At 34.9% G+C, this 21,618-nt stretch overlaps 1 protein-coding gene across 15 annotated transcripts in view; it reads right to left on the bottom strand.

The window, feature by feature from the left end:
* LOC129768776 (disintegrin and metalloproteinase domain-containing protein 11) overlaps positions 1-21,618 on the bottom strand; it is a 912,619-nt gene that overhangs the window by 756,110 nt on the left and 134,891 nt on the right. The window lies entirely within an intron of this gene.

Raw genomic sequence — 21,618 nt, 5'->3', positions numbered from 1 at the left:
CCAAATTATGTTGGTATTTAGTGGAGGATACGCAACTTCTAGCGGGAACCGGAACAGATTCCGTGCATTGCCAGAACATGAATAGGTTAGTGATATATTGCGCGTAAAATTCATGCAAATGCCTTTCATATTTCATAATGCGGAAATGGAAGATATCTATGGGCACATTGAAAAGGAAGAAATTCTGTGCAATAATACGAACCGACGATATCTTTCATAATTCATCGCATGTAGAACATGGATCTACTCCTCTATTCTCGGTAAAATTAAAACCACAGAATTTGTCTTCTTTTTCTGAGTGAAAAAAAACGTGGGATGTATGTGCAGTACAGGGAAACTTCGATATAACGTACCCTCGTTATAACGTACCCTCGATATAACGTACACATTTCCAAAATGTAAAGGAAATTTTTTTTCAATATTTTTTTTCTGATAGAACAATGAATTATCTGTATTGTGATGCTAAAACAAGTTTTGTACCTTCAATCAATTCCAAAATACAGCTGGTTTTGTGATTCCGGATTCTAAATGAATCAAGTTTTAATCAACAGTACGAAGGGGAACATCATGAGAAAGGCTGGCTTCGTCTTCTGATTGAAGTTACTCATTAACTTTACTAAAACAGCTACACAATAATGTATTATAGACTTCGTTTGTGAGTACTTTATTATGCTTCGATATAACGTACAATTCGATACAACGTACAATTTTGAAAGTGAAATGTACTTTATATCGGAGTTTACCTATACTCATAAAATCATTGATTTTTTTTTCTGGTTATCTTTTTGCATTTTTGTCGCTTTCAATTCTGAAATTTCATTGTGTCCTAATTTTTTATCATTTTTGAATATTCTTTTTTTCTGAAATCTATATTTAGAATTATCAATTTAAAAAAAATCTTCATCATTTTATATTTTGAACTTTCATAATTTTTAATTTTTATCATTATCTGTGCAATTTAAAGCTGTTAGATTTTTTGAAATTCCAAAATTTTTCAAATATCATTTTCTTTTAATTATGTTTTTTTTTTAATTTTTCATAAATTCTAAATTTTTATCATCTTAAATTTACATTATTTTTCTTTCGGTAATTTGTGATTTTTCATAAGCCTCATAATTTATAAGCTCTCATTGTTTTTGAATTTTCGTCTTTGTTTTTCAAATGTGTTTTATTTTTGGTTTAATCATTTTAATCGCTTCAAATATCAGCAATTATTATTTTCATCTATGTTTTAATTTAAATCTTATTTTTATTTTCAATATTTTATTCAATTACTAGCTAACCCGGCAAACTTCGTCCCGCCCATTTACTTGATTAATTCTCGAGTAATGCAGAAATTTGTGTTTTATTTGTATGGCAGCCACCCCTAAGAGAGGGGGGAGGGGTATCTAACCACCATAGAAACATTCATTGCACCCTAAAGTTTCCATATGCCTAATTTGATTTAATTAGCTTGATTAATTCTCGGGTAATGCAAAAATTTGTGTTTCATTTGTATGGCAGCCCCCCCTTTGAGTGGGGGAAGGATTGTCTAACCATCATTGAAACATTTATTGCACCCTAAAACTTTCACATGCCAGCTTTGGTTTCGTTTGCTTGGTTAATTTCCGAGTAATGCAGAAATTTGTGTTTCATTTGTATGGCAGCCCCCCCTTAAAGAGGGGGGAGGGGTCTCAAAATATCACGAAAACCTTCCCCGGCCCCAAAAACCCCTACATACCAATTTTTCATGTCGATCGGTTCAGTAGTTTCCGAGTCTATAAGAATCAGACAGACAGACATCACTACATTTATATATATATATATATATATATATATATATATATATATATATATATATATATATATATATATATATATATATATATATATATATATATATATATATAGATTATATTTAATAATTTTGAAAATTGATTCAAAGACTATAGAAATCCATAATCATGAATTGAAAAGAAATATGAAAATTCAAAAATTATCAGAAGAAAAAAGTTATAAAAATTAAAATTAATGACAATTCAACGTCATGAAAATTTTAATAAAATAAAAAATACGAAAATTCAACATTCAAAATGATGAAATATTCGATGAAAAAATTCTATCTAGTTGAAATATGAAATTCAATAATTATTATTTATAATATTTTCAATTTATTGTGCTTTTTTTAATTTTTTAGAATTGCTTTTAAAATTTAAATTTTCTCGAATTTTTATCTCTTTGAATATTGATTTTTTTCAATTAAATATTTCATAATTTTATTTTTATCGATATCGTCCATTCAATTTTGAGAAAATCGTGTGTAAAATTTTAAACTTTTTTGATTTTCATTTTTTTTTTGCGATTTTATCATTTTCTTACAATTATTTTCATTTTGAAAGTTTAACTTTTTTTTTTCAACAATCGAAATTTCATAATTCTAAAGTTTTACAGTTTCGTCATTATCATCTTCGTTTTGTTTGAAATTTTTATCAATTCAAATATTGAATTTTCATATTTTTTCAATTTTAATTATTTGAAAATATCGCCATCTCGCCATAGTTTTTTGGCCATTTCGTAAAATATTTTTATCATTTGAAATTTACATCGTTTTAAATATCAACAATTATTGTTTTCATATTTTTTCATATATTTTTAAAATCTAAATTCTTTTTTTTTTAATTTTCAATATTTTATTCAATTTATTTATTCAAATTTTCAAAAAAATCATTGATAAATTTTCGTATTTTTTAGTTTGTTAAAATTTTCATGATGTAGGGTTGCCATTAATTTCATTTTTTATAACTTTTTTTCTGTTATTTTTCGAATTTCCATAATTTTTTTTCAATTCATGGTTATGGATTTCTATAGTTTTTGTTTTTTTTAAATATGAAATTTTAATAATTATTACTTTTAATATTTTTTATTTTCTTTCCTCTTTTAATTCTTAAAATTTCTTTAAAAATTTGGATTTTTTAAAATTTTCTTCATTTTTATTTTTGTTATGATTTTGAAAATTTTACAGTTGTATCATCAACATTATCGTTTGGTTTTAAATTTCTAGTAATGTGTTTATTTGTTTTTTTTTCAAAAATAATTTCCTATTTTAATGACATTTCATAATTTTTCACAACTTTTGTAATTTTAGATTTTATATGCTTCTTTTATTTGATTAATTATTTTTAAATTAATTTTTAAAATAAAATTTCCATAATTGTTTTTTCATAACTTGTTCAATTTTTTAAATGTTCAACATTTCTTTTCATATTTTCATGATTTTTAGTCTTCAAATTTGTCAATCTCGAAATAATTTTTTTTCATCATTATCTAGCTTTTAATTTTCATCGATTTAAATGTTTTTTTTAAAAATTTTGAAAATTGTTCAGTTCCGTGATCATCTTCATCGTTTAGTTTTGAATTGTCATCAATATAAATGTTGAATTTTCATGATTTTTCATTTTTGTGACATTATTGATTTTTGAGTATTCAAACTTTGCGTTGTCATCATTTTTTGAATCATTATTTTGAATTGTCATTTATTTTTTTACAATTTTTTATTTTCCATAAAATTATGGAAAAAAAATGATTCAATTTGATATTTTGATTTTTTTCAGTTTCTGAATTCGTTTTAAATATGATTTTTAGTATTCATTATCTCTAAATTTAGTTTAGTTTATTTTTTTTTTAATTTTCAACATTTATTTTCAAATCAGCATTTTCATCGGTTTCGTGATTTATTTTGAAAATTTCTCAGTTTTGTGATCATCTTCATCGTTTAGTTTTGAATTGTCATTAATATAAATGTTGAATTTTTACGATGTTTCATTTTGGTGACATAATTGATTTTTAAGTTGTTCAATTTTGATTTGACCTTATTTTTTTAAATCATGATTTTGAACTGTCATTATTTATATTTATACGAATTTTAATTTACCCTAATTTTGTTTCTTTTCTATGTTTTGAATTTTCATAGCTTTCATTCATTATAAAAAATAACTTCATCATCATTATTTCTCAATTATGCTTAACAATTTATTTTTTATTTTTAACATTTCTTTTCAAACGGTTTTTTTTTTCTTCTAATTTTCATCGTTTTTTATTTTCTATTTACTACCATTTTGAAAACTTCACAGCTTAATTATAATCATAATTGTTTTTGATTTTTTAATATTTTCATTATTACTTTTTTTTCATTAATTCAAATGTTAGATTTTCATAACTTTCAAATTTTCATGAAATTTAATCATTTTCTTTTTTTCATTTAATCGAATCTTTTTTTCGTCATTTTGAATGTTTATTTTTTTCAAATTACCATTTTTCAAGCTTTCATTATTTTCAATTCAGAATTTTAGTAATTTTAATTTTTGTCCAGTTTTATCATTATCTTCTTGAATGTCGTTAACGTTCCCTGTGGAATTTTACACGCCTTGAATGTATTCCGAGGGGCAAGCTGTAGAATACGCGTGACCACAGTGCAAGTCGAAGGAATTTTCTTTGACGAAAAATCCCCCGGCCAGAACGGGAATCGAACCCGAACACCCGGCATGATAATGTGAAACGCTAATCACTCGGCCACGGGTGCACTTATCACTATCATCATTGCTTAATTTAAGTTTTGAAATTGAGGAGTTTCCATAAATTTATCATTTTATTGACTTTTGATTTCTCATAATTAATTTTTCATATTAATCATTTGGAGTGATGATTATTTCAAATATAGACTTTCTTTGAAATTTATTTTGTTATGCTTTCAACTATGTTTTTCTTTTGTTTTCAATCTTTCTTCCCGGATTAACTTATTTTTACAAATATTAATTTGATTTTTTCAAATATTCATATATATTATTTTTCAAATACAGGTCGGACTCGATTATTCGATATATTCAATTATATATAGTTTAAGACTCGATTATATACAGTTCAAAAAAAAAACATTTTTTTTATATTTCAACGTAACTTATTTCAAGAGAAAATTAAATGAGTCAACGTTAAAGTGGAAGTTAATTGACTATTACGAGTACACTGAAGTAAAAATCGTCATTTTGGTAGATTTTAGTTGAAGATTCACCAGGAATTGTTTAGAATGATATTGCAGTTAATTAAAAAGGATAGAAGTTAGGTGTCAAAGAAAAAAATGTAGAGCGGTTAGTGAGCTTCAATTTGGTTGATAGAACTATTCATTTTTATTATGCATTTTTTGGATAAAATTAAGAGTAATACTTTAAAAACTGCAAACTTTGAAGTTTTTCACTTTTGAATTGTTACTTAAATCCACTAATTTGGAAGCTTCATAAGGGTATCCTGTATAAAATTTTCTCAACTTTCAAATGGAAGCAACTTTCAACGTTCAAATAAAATATTTTTTTTTTTAATTTGATCATATACAGGATTCGATTATATACAGTGAACCAAATCGAAGGCTTTATATAATCGAGTCTGTAATTGAAAAATTAAAATGATTGAAAATTTTACGGTTTCATTATCATTTTTAATATAATTTTCATCAGTTTAAACGTTAAATTTATATATGGATTCATTTATGTTTTCATCATTTTTCAATTTTCATTACTCGCTCGTCGTCTTTCCTTGCACACATTTAATTCATGTACATCCAAAATTACTGCCTCACAGACATTCTTCACTGGGTCATGAATTACAAGTTCTAGAAGCCTCTCCGACACCCTTTTCTGTATTTATACAATTCTACGCAAACAGCGTGTGTGTTATGTTTATGATCCACTCCATATTTTCGGCATGGGAATAGACTTGCTCATGCTGCTGTACGCATTTGATTTTCCAAACACATGGTTGACATTAACTGATTTTCAAAATATATAAAAAAGTCCCACAACTGTAGTCCAAATAACATCGAACGCTCCCGCGAACAACAGATTATTTTTAACTTTCATAGTTTTTGATTTTTCATGTTTTTCCTTTAAATTCATTAATTCGAATTACAATTGTTTTTGAACTCGTTTTAAAACCAATTTTCCCATAATTATTATTTTTATATATTTTTAATTTGTTCTAGTGTTTGTTTTTTTTATAAATTCAAAATTTTCATAATACAAAAAGTTTATAATTACCATTTATTTAATTTTTCAATAGATTTGAATGTTCAGATTTGTTTTCGAATCATCTTTATTTTTGTATTTTGAATTTTCATTATTGTTATTGTTATTGTATTGTATTTTTGTATTTTAGTATTTATTGTATTTTGTATTTTTTGTTTTTTTTTCCATTGTTTTACTTTTTAATGTTGTCCTCCGATTTTTTTTGCATTTATAAAAAATCACAACATTAAAAATTCTCCATTTACCAAACTGCATTCAATACATTTTTTAATTTCAGTATAATAACAAAAGTAACCCAATTATCAATTGGCTTGTCTGTGAAATGACAGACTCGTTCATAAAAGGGTTAAACCACACCTTGGCACATAATTTGGCCCTGAGTGGAACCTTCGAGCTTCTAGCCGGAAGGAAGAATATCCCTTTGGATGAAACTCGGAAAATTCCTTCCATAAAATCACCAGGTGGTTTTGATTTGTGTCAGGGTGCGGCTCGGAACGGTCCGACTGCCCGCTCACCTCCTTTTTCCCGTACGGGCGACGTCGGTTGACAATGATTGATTAGGGATAATGATTTATCGCTAACCCATACAGTCACGCATTCATCTCACACACAGTAATGACCCACTTGGAATCAGAAGAATGTGCATAGCCTGAGAACCGGGATTACGGTGGTGATTGATTTCCTTTCCTTCATCTCGTATCGCGCATCGCCCGAGTGTGCTTCAAGTGGATGATGATGATGATGATGATGCTGATGATCAATTTTGCGCTTCACACTTTCTTTACGTTTCGTGGCAAAAAGGAACACTTTTCGCACACACATCCACCCACATCCCACTCACATTTGCCTTTGACGCTCCGATGACTCTCGCCTCCGTTCGATTTCGTCCGTAAATCCTTTTAGCACATTACCGGAAGCAGCCGGCCGAATTACCGACACTGACCGCCCCCTCCTTCCACCCGTCATTGTTTTTCCTATTTGGAACATATTTTCCCTCGAATATTGCCATGGCTATGTGGCACTCTGCTAAACGACGTCATACAAATAAATTAAATAATAAGCTGCTTGTGCACGATTTTCCACGCGAAGTTTGCACTCTCCCACGTACCTTTCTGTCTGGACTCCGAGGACTATGAGTCGAGGGAATAATGAGAGGGAAAAAATACATGCTGCAAAACTATGATGGAGAACGATTTGAAGGGGGGCCCAGCAGGAGGATCGCGGCGGCGACAATGCTTGATGTCGAGCTCGACGAGCAGCGGAGCGAAAGTGAGAGGATCAAATCACTAATGGGTGTTACGGCTTCTAAGAATATTTTCAAACAGCGCCAGGATCGGAAAGGGCTGTGTGGGATTGGTTGGAGGGGGAGTATTTATTTCTGCGCTCCTTTCTATTGGCACCGGGGGAAACATAAAACTACAAAATGTTTGGTAAATAACACACTATGCGTTAACGCGCGGCGGCAACAGAAAAAAAAAATAAAATCTCGAAATATGAAACCTTGACTCGAGCGAGGTAATTGACGCAAGGATTTTTTTTCGCTCCACACCGAACAAAGGCTTCCTTTTCTCGCTTGAAGTGCCCATTAAATTCTCCTTTTGCCAACTATTCCGATATATCTTACCGGCGGAGAGGAAATAGTGGCTTACATTTGAATACTTTCAGCAAGTTTGAATATATCCCAGTCGATGACAAGCGGAGAAGATCCCCCCGAGAGGGAGAGAGAGACCGAGGATAGGGAAGAAAACGATTTATGGCCGCCTTGCTATGCCTCCCCTCACACCGCGCCCTCCGGGGCGAACAATCGAACTGGGAGTCACGAAAATTTATATATGCAGATCGTTTATCTACTTATGGAGATTTATACGCGTGTGCACAGCCGGGATTTCAATATTCCCGCTGCAAGGGAGCGAAATGGAAAGAAAGCTAGATTCCCGTACCGTGGGATAGTTTAAGTTTGGCCCGCGCACGGTGGCTTTAAGATAACCCTGTGGATGAAAAATAGCGCGATTTGAATCATACAGGGACTCCATGAGAAAAGCTCGCAATGAAAAGGGAAATTTCTCCAATTTTGCTCAAATATTGTATATTGGTTCGTTATTGACAAAAAATTATATCTGTAATTCAATTTTATTGCTCCCTTAGAGTGTACCATACTGAATTGAAAAAAGGGAAGAAATGTAAGAATGTGAATCTCGAGAAACAACCAAGCGTACATTAAATTTTATAATTAGTGTATATACAGTAGGGTGGCAGCGAAAATGGTCATGTCAAATTTCAAAAACCGACCATGTACATTTTGTTTAATCAAAACTTTGATAGGCTTTGAGGCACCCCTAAATCATGTCCAATTGAGCTGGCATTTTGCACAGGTCATTTTTTAGGTCAATAAACACAGTGTACATGGTCGGTTCTTTACATTCGATGGTCATTTTTTCCATACCTCGATTTTCGGTCAAATTTTTTTTTTCGAAATGACACCAGATCTCGACGTTTTATGCATTTTTAAGTTTTTTGGCCTCGAAAACAAAATTCCGATTTGGAAGATTTTCGAGGATAAAAAAATCAAAACTTTGAGCGCTTTGAGGCACCCATGAATCATGTCCGATTGAGCTGAAATTTTGCACAGGTCATTTTTTTGGGCCAATATACAAAATGTACATGGTCGGTTTTTGAAATTTGATGATTAATTTTTTTCCATACATCCATTGCCACCCTAATATACAATATCATATTGAGTGGTCTATAAGGCGGCCATCTAGCATGTCCATTAGGGTGCCAATGAATGTATGCGAAAAATCGACCCTAAAATTTAAAAAAGAAAAAACACCCTATGCCGAATTTTAGCTCAATCGGACTTAAGGCCGTCCGCACACGGGGCAACCAGTTGACAAGGTTGAATCAACCTGTTGGAAGCAACCTATAGCATGCCGAGTTGCCGCTATTTGAGGTAGACAACATTTTCCGTTCAATGACGCGAACATTTTCTGTGATTCGTTAATCCTTTCCAGATCCTTTTTTTTTATAAATCTGTGTAAGCTTGTTTTATCTAATGAAAGACGTGTTTAATAAAAAATAAAATGTGCTTTGAGGATTCATTAATATGAAAAAAACAAATAGAAATATGTGCTCGTTATGCATTTGAGTTTTACTATATTATTGTATTGATGACAATATAGGTATCAAATGAAAGGGCTTGACTAGTAGAACACAGTTATTTATGAAAAATGTTGATTGAAGATGGCAACAGTTACAAAAAGGCCTATTACGTTTTTTTATTTTTATGCAACTCCCGCATATACGAATCAAGAGTGCCTCGAACAGTCGTCGCGTGCAGACGTGTTTTAGGTTGGTTCGTTCATTTTATATGTTGTGTATTTGATTTCAATTGCATTTTGGCGCTATTGCGGCAATGGAGTTTTGTGTTGAAAAAATTACGAATAGTTGGTGTTGTGAAAATGAAAAATCAAACAAAGTGAAATCCAGAAAAGCTTCGACAAAATTGGATTGTTTTTGCATTGAAGCCATACTTTGTTTCAAACGAGTTTGCTCACGTGTAATGCCAGTGTGTTGGTGAAAACTTTCCGTTTGACTTGCATTCGGTTTGAGTTTCGTGCCTCTCAGTCTTCGTGTTTTTATGGAAGCCCTGTTACAGTGGTGTTATGTGTTCAGATGGGTTATTTTTGAGTGTGTGAAATTATCTGCATTGAGAATACCACATAGCTGGAAATATGACAACGCTGGGAGAAGCAGCAGTTTGTCGTTTTCGTCGCTTCTGTGTGCGTAGTGCTGAGCGAATTTAGAAGCGGGAGTAGTCTCATCGGAGAATTGGAACCGGTTTCACGCCAGTTATAGGAGAAGTGTGTAATACGCACCCCCTAAGCGAGAATGGATTTATCTTGATCGTGCTCTCAAAATTTAAGGAAACAACTACGTCAGTACGTAGATTAGTTAACCCTCAGTCATCTGTACTCGTTCTGTATTTTAGATACTGTATAATAAAAGTGCTACGAATTTTATTTTGTAAGGCGCCCAAATTCTAATTTTCTAATCATACGGTGTTAAATGGCTCAGCAGAAGTATAATATGCCCATGAGTTGTTTCTCTCAGAGACTATAAAGCTCAGAGAAACAGCTTGTATGAATGAGAGATTCCATCTATTCCCTTCATGCCCACCAGCGAAGAGATGAAACCGTTCCTCCGGTGAGCGTGTTCTCCCAGTATTCGTGCATTGATTCTCCAGTCCACGCTCTTGTTTTCCTTCATTCTCTGAGCACATAATATAGATGCCAGATGTGAAGACATGTTTTCGTTGTCAAGACATTTAATTTTGTGAAAACATACTGAGGTCATTTCAAAGTATGTATGTGAAAACAATTGTTTGTGTGATTTATCGAACATGATTTATAAATATCGTGATGGTTTGCTCATTTCGTTCATTATGATTATATTTGAAGACATTTATTCATGCCATGCAGAGATATTTGAAAAAATCATCTGGCATCCCTCACATACAAGCTATTTCTCTCGTGAGAATGTTTACGGCCGAAAGCGAGCAAATTGCCCCGATCAAGGGTATGCCATACTGCCCGATGGTAAGCTGATGCGGAAAATATCAAATTGAGAAAGAAAAGAATCCTTTCTTACCATTTTCTTCATCTGAGATATTCACTGAGAACTCGGCTCAATAAATATGATCCACAGTTATCGCCTCTGAATCGGTTTCAAACAACAAAAACCTTCTAGAAATGATGTAGAAAATTACATCGAAAATCGCTTTCAAAGAAAATTATTTTTCTTATTTTTTTGAAGCATGTTACAAATGTTAAACTTTCATGGTAGGATTCTATCATTGACTAGCACGAATGCCTATATCCATTGCATTTCTATTCTTGCTGGTTTACGAGAAAAACAGGCGGGTCAAATTGCCCGGCAGGCGCGTTTTAGACACATCTCCTCTATAATGAATGCAGCGATGCGAAGCTAAGTTCCCTTTTCTAACATTCTCCCTCTCTCAATCTGTCCATTTCCCCTTTTGTGTATTTCTTCGACACATTTGGCACCAACTGAAGTATCTCTTCTGTCCAGTAGAAATGGTAATCGCATTCGCTGTCTCTCTCTCTCTCTTGATCGTAACTTGGCTGTCAAAACGAAACGAAGCGCAAAAGGAACTAATCTATCGGTTTCTATACGAATTGGAACTTTTTGCAGCTGTGGTGTTGGTGGGTAGGGGGTCGGTCGGGTCGCTTGCGCTCCTTCCCCTCTGAGTGCCACACAATTCGTGTTGTAGCTTAAGATGTCACAGTAGTAACGCAGCATGGACGCAAAAAAGCATCGAGTGTTTTCTCGTTCGGGTTTTATGATTGCATGCACATCCGTAATTCAGTTGATAGATGTTAACCCATAGATACCACCCACCATTGGGTGTTGATATAAATTAAGAAGAAAAATTCACGACACGACGGATCACGTCATTCTTCGTCGATTCGTTTAACGTAGGGAGGATCTTCCAGTTGCCTTCTAGGATTGACTCCCTCCGTTGCGGGTGTTAATTTTTTGTTTTTTTTTGAATAATTTGAAAAATCGAGATCGAATCGTTTTCTAGCAGGAATATCTCCCTGTTACCTTCTCAGGTAATCCATAATTTCTTTCCGATGCCGCGTATTGTATATTTAAGAATTAGAAAGCTAACGACCCGATGAATTACGAAGTATATTCAAATAGTTTGTTTAATAGCAGAGATATTTCTCAGTTATTTTCTAAAGACTCATTTGGACGTTCTCGGTTGCTCGGTGCGAGTTGAACATCAAACAAGCCGAGGAATGACGAGCGTACCCATACCGCGGGGTTTGACATCTGATGTGCTACTCGCTACCGAACTACTTCAAAGGTTTTTTTTAAACTGATGAGTAGCCCCATACATACAAATCAATTGTCGAATTTCGTGGTGTGAATGCGTTCATCATTCTTCGATTCGATTTAACTCGCAGTCAATGACTGACGGCATATTGGTGGGCCTTGGAGGTACCCTATGAATACCCTCTCTAGAACATATAAATTTCTCTTGGTTATCTTCTCAGGTTTTTCGAAGATAACGCGGAGAGTTGCTACGATGAAAGGTACGTGTGATAAATAAAAAATATATAGATTTATCTCGGTTACCTTCTGAGGTTTCCCAAAGATTAGTCTCTGTTGTCACGAATGGATGAAAAGTACATGCGATAAATAATAGTATCCAATTAACTCTTAAGGTTTTCCTTCTGAGGATACCTAAAGATAATTTCTGGCGCGTGTCGTAACACGAGATTCTAGGGTCGATAATTTGCGTTTACATAATAACATCACTTACCTCAGTGAATCCTGATTATTACCTATTCCCACTAACTACTATCCCTTCCATGATATTCGCTAGGGAACCACGCTATAGAGGCGACCCTTCTGGCCTTCGGGCGGTGAATATCATACTAACATTCCTTCCCTTCCCCTGGTGACTGTAAGGACGTGGCCGGCGTCGTTATTGACCATTTCAAGCTCGAATCGCCGAAAATTGCACAACGAGAATGATTTGCTAGTCCCAAGCGTCATTCTGTGTGTTCTTTGTGCAATTTGGTTGGTTCAGGTCAATCACGGAGAGCAACTACGAATTGTACAGTCTACCCAAGCTCAAGCTCAAGCTCATCCCCCCAAAGCTAGAAAACATCTTTCTCACATGAAAAAAATAAATTTATTCTGATTCTCTCAGGAAGTGATAGACGATCATATTTGATGAAAAAAAATACTTCTACGCATATGTTCGAATTTCAACAATGACAGAGTAATAGAACTTTTTTCTGTTTCGGACTCTGTTGCCTCAAACTGGCTCTACATCAAAAATATGCTACGGAAAATTAGTTTGTTGCTTTCATTTGAAAGATGAGAAAATTTAGTACAGGATATAGTAGTGGAACATCTAAATTAGGTAATAACATTTTGGAAGTGAATAACTTAGAAGTTCATAATATTTAATATGTTATTATTAATTAATCCTAAAAATTAATATTGAACTTGATTTTTCTATCAATTAAATTGAAGCTCTCTAACCGCTCTACAATTTGTTCTTTGACACCGATATAATCGATATAAACAATTTCTGGTGAAAATTCAAGCAAATAATCAAAAATCACGATTTATGCCCCACTGTATATGTAATAGCCATTTAAATTGAAAGGTTACATTTTTTCTTGAAATAAGTCATATTTGAAATTTAAAAACCATTGTTTTTTCAAACTGTATAAAACTGATTCCAAAATTGTATACAATCGAATCACATATAATCGAGTCCGACCTGTAATGCAAATTAAAGTTTTTTTTTCGTAAATAAAAAAAAGAGTACTAATTTTTTTTTATAAATGTATATTTTTTTCACATTTCAACATCAATACTCTATAACTCTTTCTACGACATTATTCCGGTATGACTCATAGTTTTTGAGGTATAAATCTTCGAAGATTTCTCTTACTAAAATCGATACGTCCTATTCAAAAGTTACACTAGAGTCAAAAAATTCCCAATTGCTGAGGAAAACTCATATTTCCTCCAACCCAAACGGAACACAAAACATTCATTCGAATTAAAAATTGTCATGTTTTGTCATTTATCGATTTCATTAGGAATTGCTTAAATGTGTGGCAGTATTTCCCTTCTCCATATTCTTTCTCACATCTTCATCCCATTATCCCTATCCATAAATAGTCCTTCTCATTTCACACTAAATGAACCCGAGATCCCAAACCCTCTTTAACCACAGGTCATAAATTGTTTATCACCCACCAAACAATTTATGACCGCAGAAACAACATTCCCACCAAAGAAGTAAACATGATACTTGAACCGTGTGTACAATTCGTCGCACGACGCAAGCGTCAGTGTTTTGTTTCAATGACCCACTTGAGACATGCTTGTGCGTGCAAGGCGGAAACCCAATTGCAAGCACAAGAACATTTCTCCGTCCTCGTTCTATCTCTTTCACTTTCTACTTGTATCATTTCCCTGTGCGATGCTCCGCCCAGTAAATTATAAAAATGTTTGTGTAGAGTTTAAGTTTATTTTGTAAACTAGTATATAAGAACACTTTTTGTGAGAGACAGGGTCTCATCAGAAGCAGTGAGAGTTTGAAGTGGAAGGCAGACCACGGTTCGTGTTGGACCGGGGTCCTGCGCTTTAGCTAAATAAAGCAATCTTCATTGGACAGTTTAAGCACCGCGTTTTATTTCAAAGATGTTACAAATGTAACAAGCATTAGATAAAATGGAATGTACTCGGAAAAAAAAATCTTCTGGTCTTTGATTCCATTACAAATGGTCCAAATATTAAGGGTTCACTGATATCTAAAAAAAATGTATCATTCTTGTAAGTTCAATACAGTGATCTAATATGTTATCACTGTTTGGACGAATCATATACGTATGAATGTAGTTATTTGAGTCTAGCAAATTTTTGATGCGACTTACAATAATAAAGGGTGTGTCACATCAAATTACATCACGGAAAAAACGCTGTAGAAATTCGCCCAGTAGACCGATCCTTTTGAAAATTTTAGACAGTAAAATAAAAACTATTAAACAACTTTTGGCATTTTCTTTTTATTCATACTTCGAGCCCAAGCCCGTATGCCCGCACCTTCCTCTTTACCCCGTCCATAAGGTTCTGTACAACGTCAGGTTGTAGTTTTTTTTTTGAACAGAAATCCATTTTCTCTTGAAGTCCGCCTCTGATTTGAAAACTTTTGGGTTCTTCCGGAGGGCCTGCTTCATAATCGCCCAATATTTCTCTATTAGGCGAGGCTCCGGCGCGTTGAGCGGGTTCATTTCCTTTGGCACGAAGGTGACCCCGTTGGCTTCGTACCACTCCAACACGTCCTTTGAATAGTGACACGAAGCGAGATCCGGCCAGAAGATGGTCGGGCCCTCGTGCTGCTGCAATAGTGGTAGTAAGCGCTTCTGTAGGCACTCCTTAAGGTAAACCTGCCCGTTTACCGTGCCGGTCATCACGAAGGGGGCGCTCCGCTTTCCGCAAGATCAGATCGCTTGCCACACCATGTACTTTTTGGCAAACTTGGATAGTTTCTGCTTGCGAATCTCCTCCGGAACGCTGAATTTGTCCTCTGCGGAGAAGAACAACAGGCCCGGCAGCGGACGAAAGTCCGCTTTGACGTAGGTTTCGTCGTCCATTACCAGGCAATGCGGCTTCGTCAGCATTTCGGTGTACAGCTTCCGGGCTCGCGTCTTCCCCACCATGTTTTGCCTTTCGTCGCGGTTAGGAGCCTTCTGAACCTTGTATGTACGCAGGCCCTCCCGCTGCTTGGTCCGCTGGACGAATGAACTTGACAAATTCAGCTTATTGACGACATCCTGGACCGAACTTCTCGGATCACGTCTAAACTGCTTAACTACGCGCTTGTGATCTTTTTCACTGACGGAGCATCCATTTTTGCCGTTCTTCACCTTCCGGTCGATGGTTCGGTTCTCGAAGTATCGTTTTAGTACTCTACTGACCGTGGATTGGACGATTCCCAGCATCTTACCGATGTCCCGATGTGACAACTCCGGATTCTCGAAATGAGTGCACAGGATTAATTCACGACGCTTTTTTTCGTTTGACGACATTTTTCCAAATTTACGAAAAATTGACAGTGAAGCATGGCCAACGTGATCTATACACTCTTATCTGATTATAAGTGAAAGCTGAAGATATAATTCCTAAAAATTAAATTTCTACAGCGTTTTTTCCGTGATGCAATTTGATGTGACACACCCTTTATTGTTAGCTAAAATTATTGGAATGTTTATACTTCCAAAATTATATATATGTGTGACTTATGAGTTGACAATAAACTCTCCACTTCGTCTTTGAACTGGTTGAAGTCTAAGAACAAAGGGATGTACACAGCTTTATCGCTTCTTCACATTTGCTGCTAGTTCATCAAATGACTCAAATTCAAGAAGCCCCTCTGTCTTAACTGTAACGAACAATTTTGGAAATAAAAATATATAAATTGATTATTCGATCAACACTTTCTATCTGTGTTTACTGTCTTGCGTCTGGATTAACGGACCCCTCTGAGGGAATGTTCCATAATTCGATCACAAATCATCACGCGTCTCCTTGTTTTTCCGCTCGCTTGGCAAAACATGTCGACGCACGATTAATGGTAATTCTGATGAGATACAAACAAACGATCCCACACAAATGTTATCAATTCCGATCCCATTACCGGACACCGGCCGGCTGCCGCACGCCAGACTTAACACTAATTAAGATTCTCCGAAACATACATCAATTAAGGCACACAATCGCAATCGAATCGCCCAACGGGACGGGAAACAACTGGAAAGTGATTATCGCTGATGATAATAATGATACGACGCGCTAATCAAACATGAAAGGCTTTCGTGAGAAAGCCTTGGGGCGCATTTTAGTATACGGCGCTCTCATTATTCGTTGATTCATACCACACCGAATTACGTCAAATTGGCACAGCCATATCTTCGGGGGGCGTTCACACTCATACCCAAACACACACACGATTATTCTCTGCGGAAATTTAAAATGAACCAAGGCAGGCCAGAAGGCACGAGCGCGCTGGAGCTAATTACAGAACAGCGTACCCAAACTACACGACCCAAAATTGTATTTTGACGAAATTGAAAATATTCCCGCAGCCAAACGACTTTACGACGAGCGACGGGAGAGCAAAAAAAACGCGCGATGTGATCCAGATTGTTCGGAGTAACCCTTCAAAGCGATACACGGGTTCACAGCCGCTCCGGGGACGGGGGCACAGAGAAAAAAAATCTTGGTTCTTTGTACGAAAGGCGAATTATTCATCCTGCTCGAGAGCTGTTATGCCTGACGCTCGTCAGTCATTCGTAGCGATGCTTTCATATGAAGCAGTGTAGCAGTGTGCCTCGGATGGCAAACGCCCCGGCAAGTTGAGTTACCATTTAAGCAAGCATCCTTTCGTTTCACCTCTGCGCGCGGTCTCTCTCTCTCTCTCTCTCACACACACACACATCCAGCATCACTGCCAGGAGATATGAGATGATGAAGGATTGGAGCGGTGCAATTGCACCGAGTCCTAGCGCTTTTTCCTTCGTCCGCCAGGCACCCCCTTCCATACGTCTTCTGATAGTCACGGGGAGAAAAATCTGCCAACGACGCCAAGGGAAGCATAACCGCGGCAAAACCCGTTTGCGCGCCAGCATTTTATATTCGTTTTTGCGCGCTCTTCACCGGGATGAGAAGATTATAAGATCTTTTTTTTCACAGTGTTACTGCTGAGCCGAGCGGTGTAAAAAATATAAAACACTCCCGGTGCGGGGCTTTCATTTCGTTGCAGCGAGGAAATCTGGAACACATGTTTAATTGGTATCATATGTATGCGAGATACATTCATGTTCTCGACTTCCTCGGTTTTTTTTCTCTCTCTCTCTCGTTCTGTGATGATGCGAGTATTCACGCTTGACTCAACTCCTCGACGACTCCACTCGAGTCAGCTTCATTGCTCGGATAATCAATCTAATTCGTCCATTTTCCGTGCGCGCCCTCCCTCCCCAGCATTCCTCTTTTTCCCTTCGCAATTCCTACGGTCTTTTCTTGAATGCAAGAACAAACGCCGCCAGCTGCTGGAGTAAGGAAGCTGTGAATCGATTGCGCCTCGCCTCGACTCGGCTGCCACGGAGGTTTCTTTCCTTTTTCCAGCGGGTTTTCAATGTGCATACGTGAAAAAAAAACACGAGGAAAGGTCGCTTGCGGAGGGTGCTTCAAAAATGGGGTAAGGTGCCCTCTCTCTCTCTCTCCCTCTGGAAAGTGTGCAAAGTGTATTACACTCAAAGATGACATAGTTTTCGTTAATCGATTTTTGTTTCACTTCTCTGCACAGTTAGTGCGGCCTCCAGGGGCTGTTTGGTATATTTTGTTGCACGGGAATGTCATTTGATTCGTGTGGAAAGAATTTCTGGATTAACTGTGGTGCTTTCTGCGGAAGAAATTTTTGAGCCGATAATGGTCATCTATACTAGTTGATATTTTGGAGGTTTCCGAAAAATAAACCAAAGAAATTTGTTTTGGGTGGTCATAAACAAGGAATTGTCAAAGATGACGTGAGCATGAGACGTTCCTTGGTACTTGACTAGCATGAAACCTGAATGTATCAAGTTTGTTCGTATGTGAATATGTTTGACATATGAACTGCAAGGCAATTCATAACGCTGGAATTCTATTCAGAGCAATTTTTATTTATTTTTATTATTATTTTTTCAAAAATGTCGAGCCTTGCTATTAATGTAATGCACTCAGAAATATTGGGTTGTCCGAAATGTAATTTGCGATTTTTTTTTATTACGAATAAAATACATTTTTTGTACATGAACGCATAAAGATGGAATGAACAACATAAAGTTTGCGGAATATTTTACGAACAATTTTTATCTTGATGTGTGTGTGTGTGTGTGTGTGGACAAAAATATCGGGAAGAAATGAAAAATCGATTTCTTTCTAGTTTTCAAAGATTTTGTGGACTAACACCATTTTTTGCCAACTATTTCAATAGCAAATTCTATAACGTTCTTGTAGGACCTTTCAATATAGATACTTTGTTGTTTGAATGGAAAATTTCCCCTTCGTTTTTGATGATTGTTCTTTTCTTCCCGATATTTTTGTCCACTGCAACAACACACATCAAGATGAAAATTTGATCGTAAAATATTCTGTAAACTTGAGAGTATAAAATGATGTACATCCCAGCTTTATTCGTTCATTCTATGTACAAAATAAGTATTTCATTTGTAATGAAAAAAAACGGTAATTAGTTTTCGGGCAACCCAACAGATTAATTGCATCTGATAACAAGCGAGAGCAACAGCAACATTTTATGCCTTGCAGATGGTTATTTCACTAGATTCGAAGTAACGAGTAGCGGTTCATAGGAAGATATATTTTTTTTTTATATATATGATGTAAACAATAATCAAATGAATAAAATAACCAGTTATGATGGTGCGGTGCTGGCAACTGCAATTTTTGAATGGTCATACCCAGGGTTGCCAACTATAATTTTCAAAAATCGGGATGAATGAAAATAAAAATCATAAGAAATGAGGATAGCTCATATTGGGTTCTCCGGGAGGTTCGTGTCGATTTTTAGAAAAAAAACCCTCATTTTTATTGATAGACTTGCATTTATTCAATTTTATCTGCACAGTTTTTTCTACAATATTTTACCGCTTTCACGCAGCTTAAAAATATCCTATATATATCCTCCCCGAACATGTTTGCTTTCTCGAAAACTGATCTAGATATTTTTATACTGGCTATAGAATTGAAGTTTTTGTCATTGATAGTTTTGCGAAGATCTTTTGATCGTTTATATGTTATCTCTCGAATCTGCAGCATCACTACAGTAAAAAGCAGAGAAATCGATATTCAGAAGTTCTCTGAATTCATGAAAATGAGGAAAGCATATCAGTAGAGAATTAATTGTTTAATGTTTTCTAATGTAATGTTATTTGATTAGAATATTGAAAAAAATTACTAAAGTTTCACAATAAAAGTTGGTTTTACTTTCAATCTGACGAACAAATGTTCGATAAAGTCGTATTATATTGACCTTGAATTAAAAAAAAAATGCTTTTACGTGATATTACACTTTGAATTGTATTCTAATACCACTAACTCTGCGGCCTTGTATGACATACATGCCATACAAGAAAATGTAGTTCCCCAAACATAATATCGTTATAGTGACCTAAATCTATCAAATATTCTGGTTTCACTAAATTATACTATTTTGAAAAGCATCGAAAAATAAAAATTTAAAAAAAATAAAAATTTATGTGAGTGCTAATCAAAATATCATTACCGCTACATTACCTACTTTAAACATTTGGAACACGCCTCCACCTCTGCTGTCGTTATACAACTGCGTATTCCATGATATTGAAAATCGAAGATGGCGGCTGCTACAAAATGGCGGACTACATATTTTATCAAAACCCCATCAATATGGGTATCAAATGAAAGGGCTTGCTGACCTGATCCTCTACGATTTTTTTGAAACCTGGTACAAATGATGGAAACTACCAAAAATTACAAATTTCATTATTATATGACCAATTTGAATTACGACTGATTTTTTAGAAGGGCGTAATCAAAATGATTGATCTTTCTTTAAAAAAATTGTAACTCAAAAACCAGATGTCTGATTAAAATATAATGTTTCACAGAGTAATTGGAAAATCAATAAACAGTTACATTTTAAATGTACTGTTAGAAAATCATTATCAAAAATTATAATTTATACAGGTCGGACTCGATTATCCGGAGTATTGATTTTTTTTTTCACTCTTTATAATCGAATCATAAAAAAAACTAATTTTCTCTCGGTAAACGTAATATAATTATGATTTGCACTTATTTATAAAACGGTTTGATCTAGCTTGGACCCGTTTGAATGTTTGTGACTTTGTAACCTTGTAACTTTGTCTGTAGCGCTGTACCACATTAATAGAAATTCAACCCCTGTCCTGTTGACCGTTTGATCTGAAAATTGGAACACATCTTTATCTCTGGTGTCACTATAAAACTGCGTATTCCATGATCTTGAAAATCCAAGATGGCGACCGGTACAAAATGGCGGATTACAAATTTTCTCATAACCCCATCAATATGTCTATCAAATGAAAGGGAATGACAGGTCAAGCTGGATGAAACTATTTAAAATGTAATTATTCATTTGGGGACTGCAGCCATCTTGGATTTGGATTTTTTATAAATAAACAACTGTGTTCTACTAGTCAAGCCCTTTCATTTGAAACCCATATTGATGGGGTTTTTCAAAAAATATATATGCGGCCCATTTTGTGTTGGTGGCCATTTTGGATTTGCATTTTTAATAAATAGATGTGTTCTATTAGTTAAACCGTTTCAATTGATACCCATACAGGTCGGACTCGATTATAAATAATCGCAATTTCACTTTCAACGTTAATTTTCGAATTCAATACATAATCGAATCACAAAAAAGCTATCTTTCTATTAATGTTTGACATTCATACATTAATGAAAAAAATGTTTTCTTGAGATTCGATTATGTATAGGATTTGAAAATAATTGTTGAAAAAAAAATGGTCGACTATATATAATCGAGTCCGACCTGTATTGGCTATTCAATATGGAATTATTATACAAATCATTCAAAATTTCCGAAAATCAAATAAAAATACTCCGGATAATCGAGTCTAAAATTCCGGACAATCGAATCCCGGATAATCGAGTCTCCGGATAATCGGGTCCGACCTGTTTAACACCTTTTATATCTTTATGGCGTCTATGGCAAGTTCTGCTAACATATCGTCTAGGCCTTCACTTGCGTATAGTTCCTCAATATCAGAATCGGAGCTCTTCGCACTATTTCGTCGTCATCACTACCTTTGCTTTCAGATTTACTATTACGCCGTTCGGTGAACATTTTGAGGATGAATAAAAAACACATGGCGTCTAAGAAAAAACTTTTTGGATTTTGGGGCCAACC

This window comes from Toxorhynchites rutilus, chromosome 1, assembly GCF_029784135.1.
Source record: "Toxorhynchites rutilus septentrionalis strain SRP chromosome 1, ASM2978413v1, whole genome shotgun sequence".
NCBI classification, from domain to species: Eukaryota; Metazoa; Arthropoda; class Insecta; order Diptera; family Culicidae; genus Toxorhynchites; species Toxorhynchites rutilus.
This window is presented reverse-complemented; position numbering and strand designations above follow the sequence as displayed.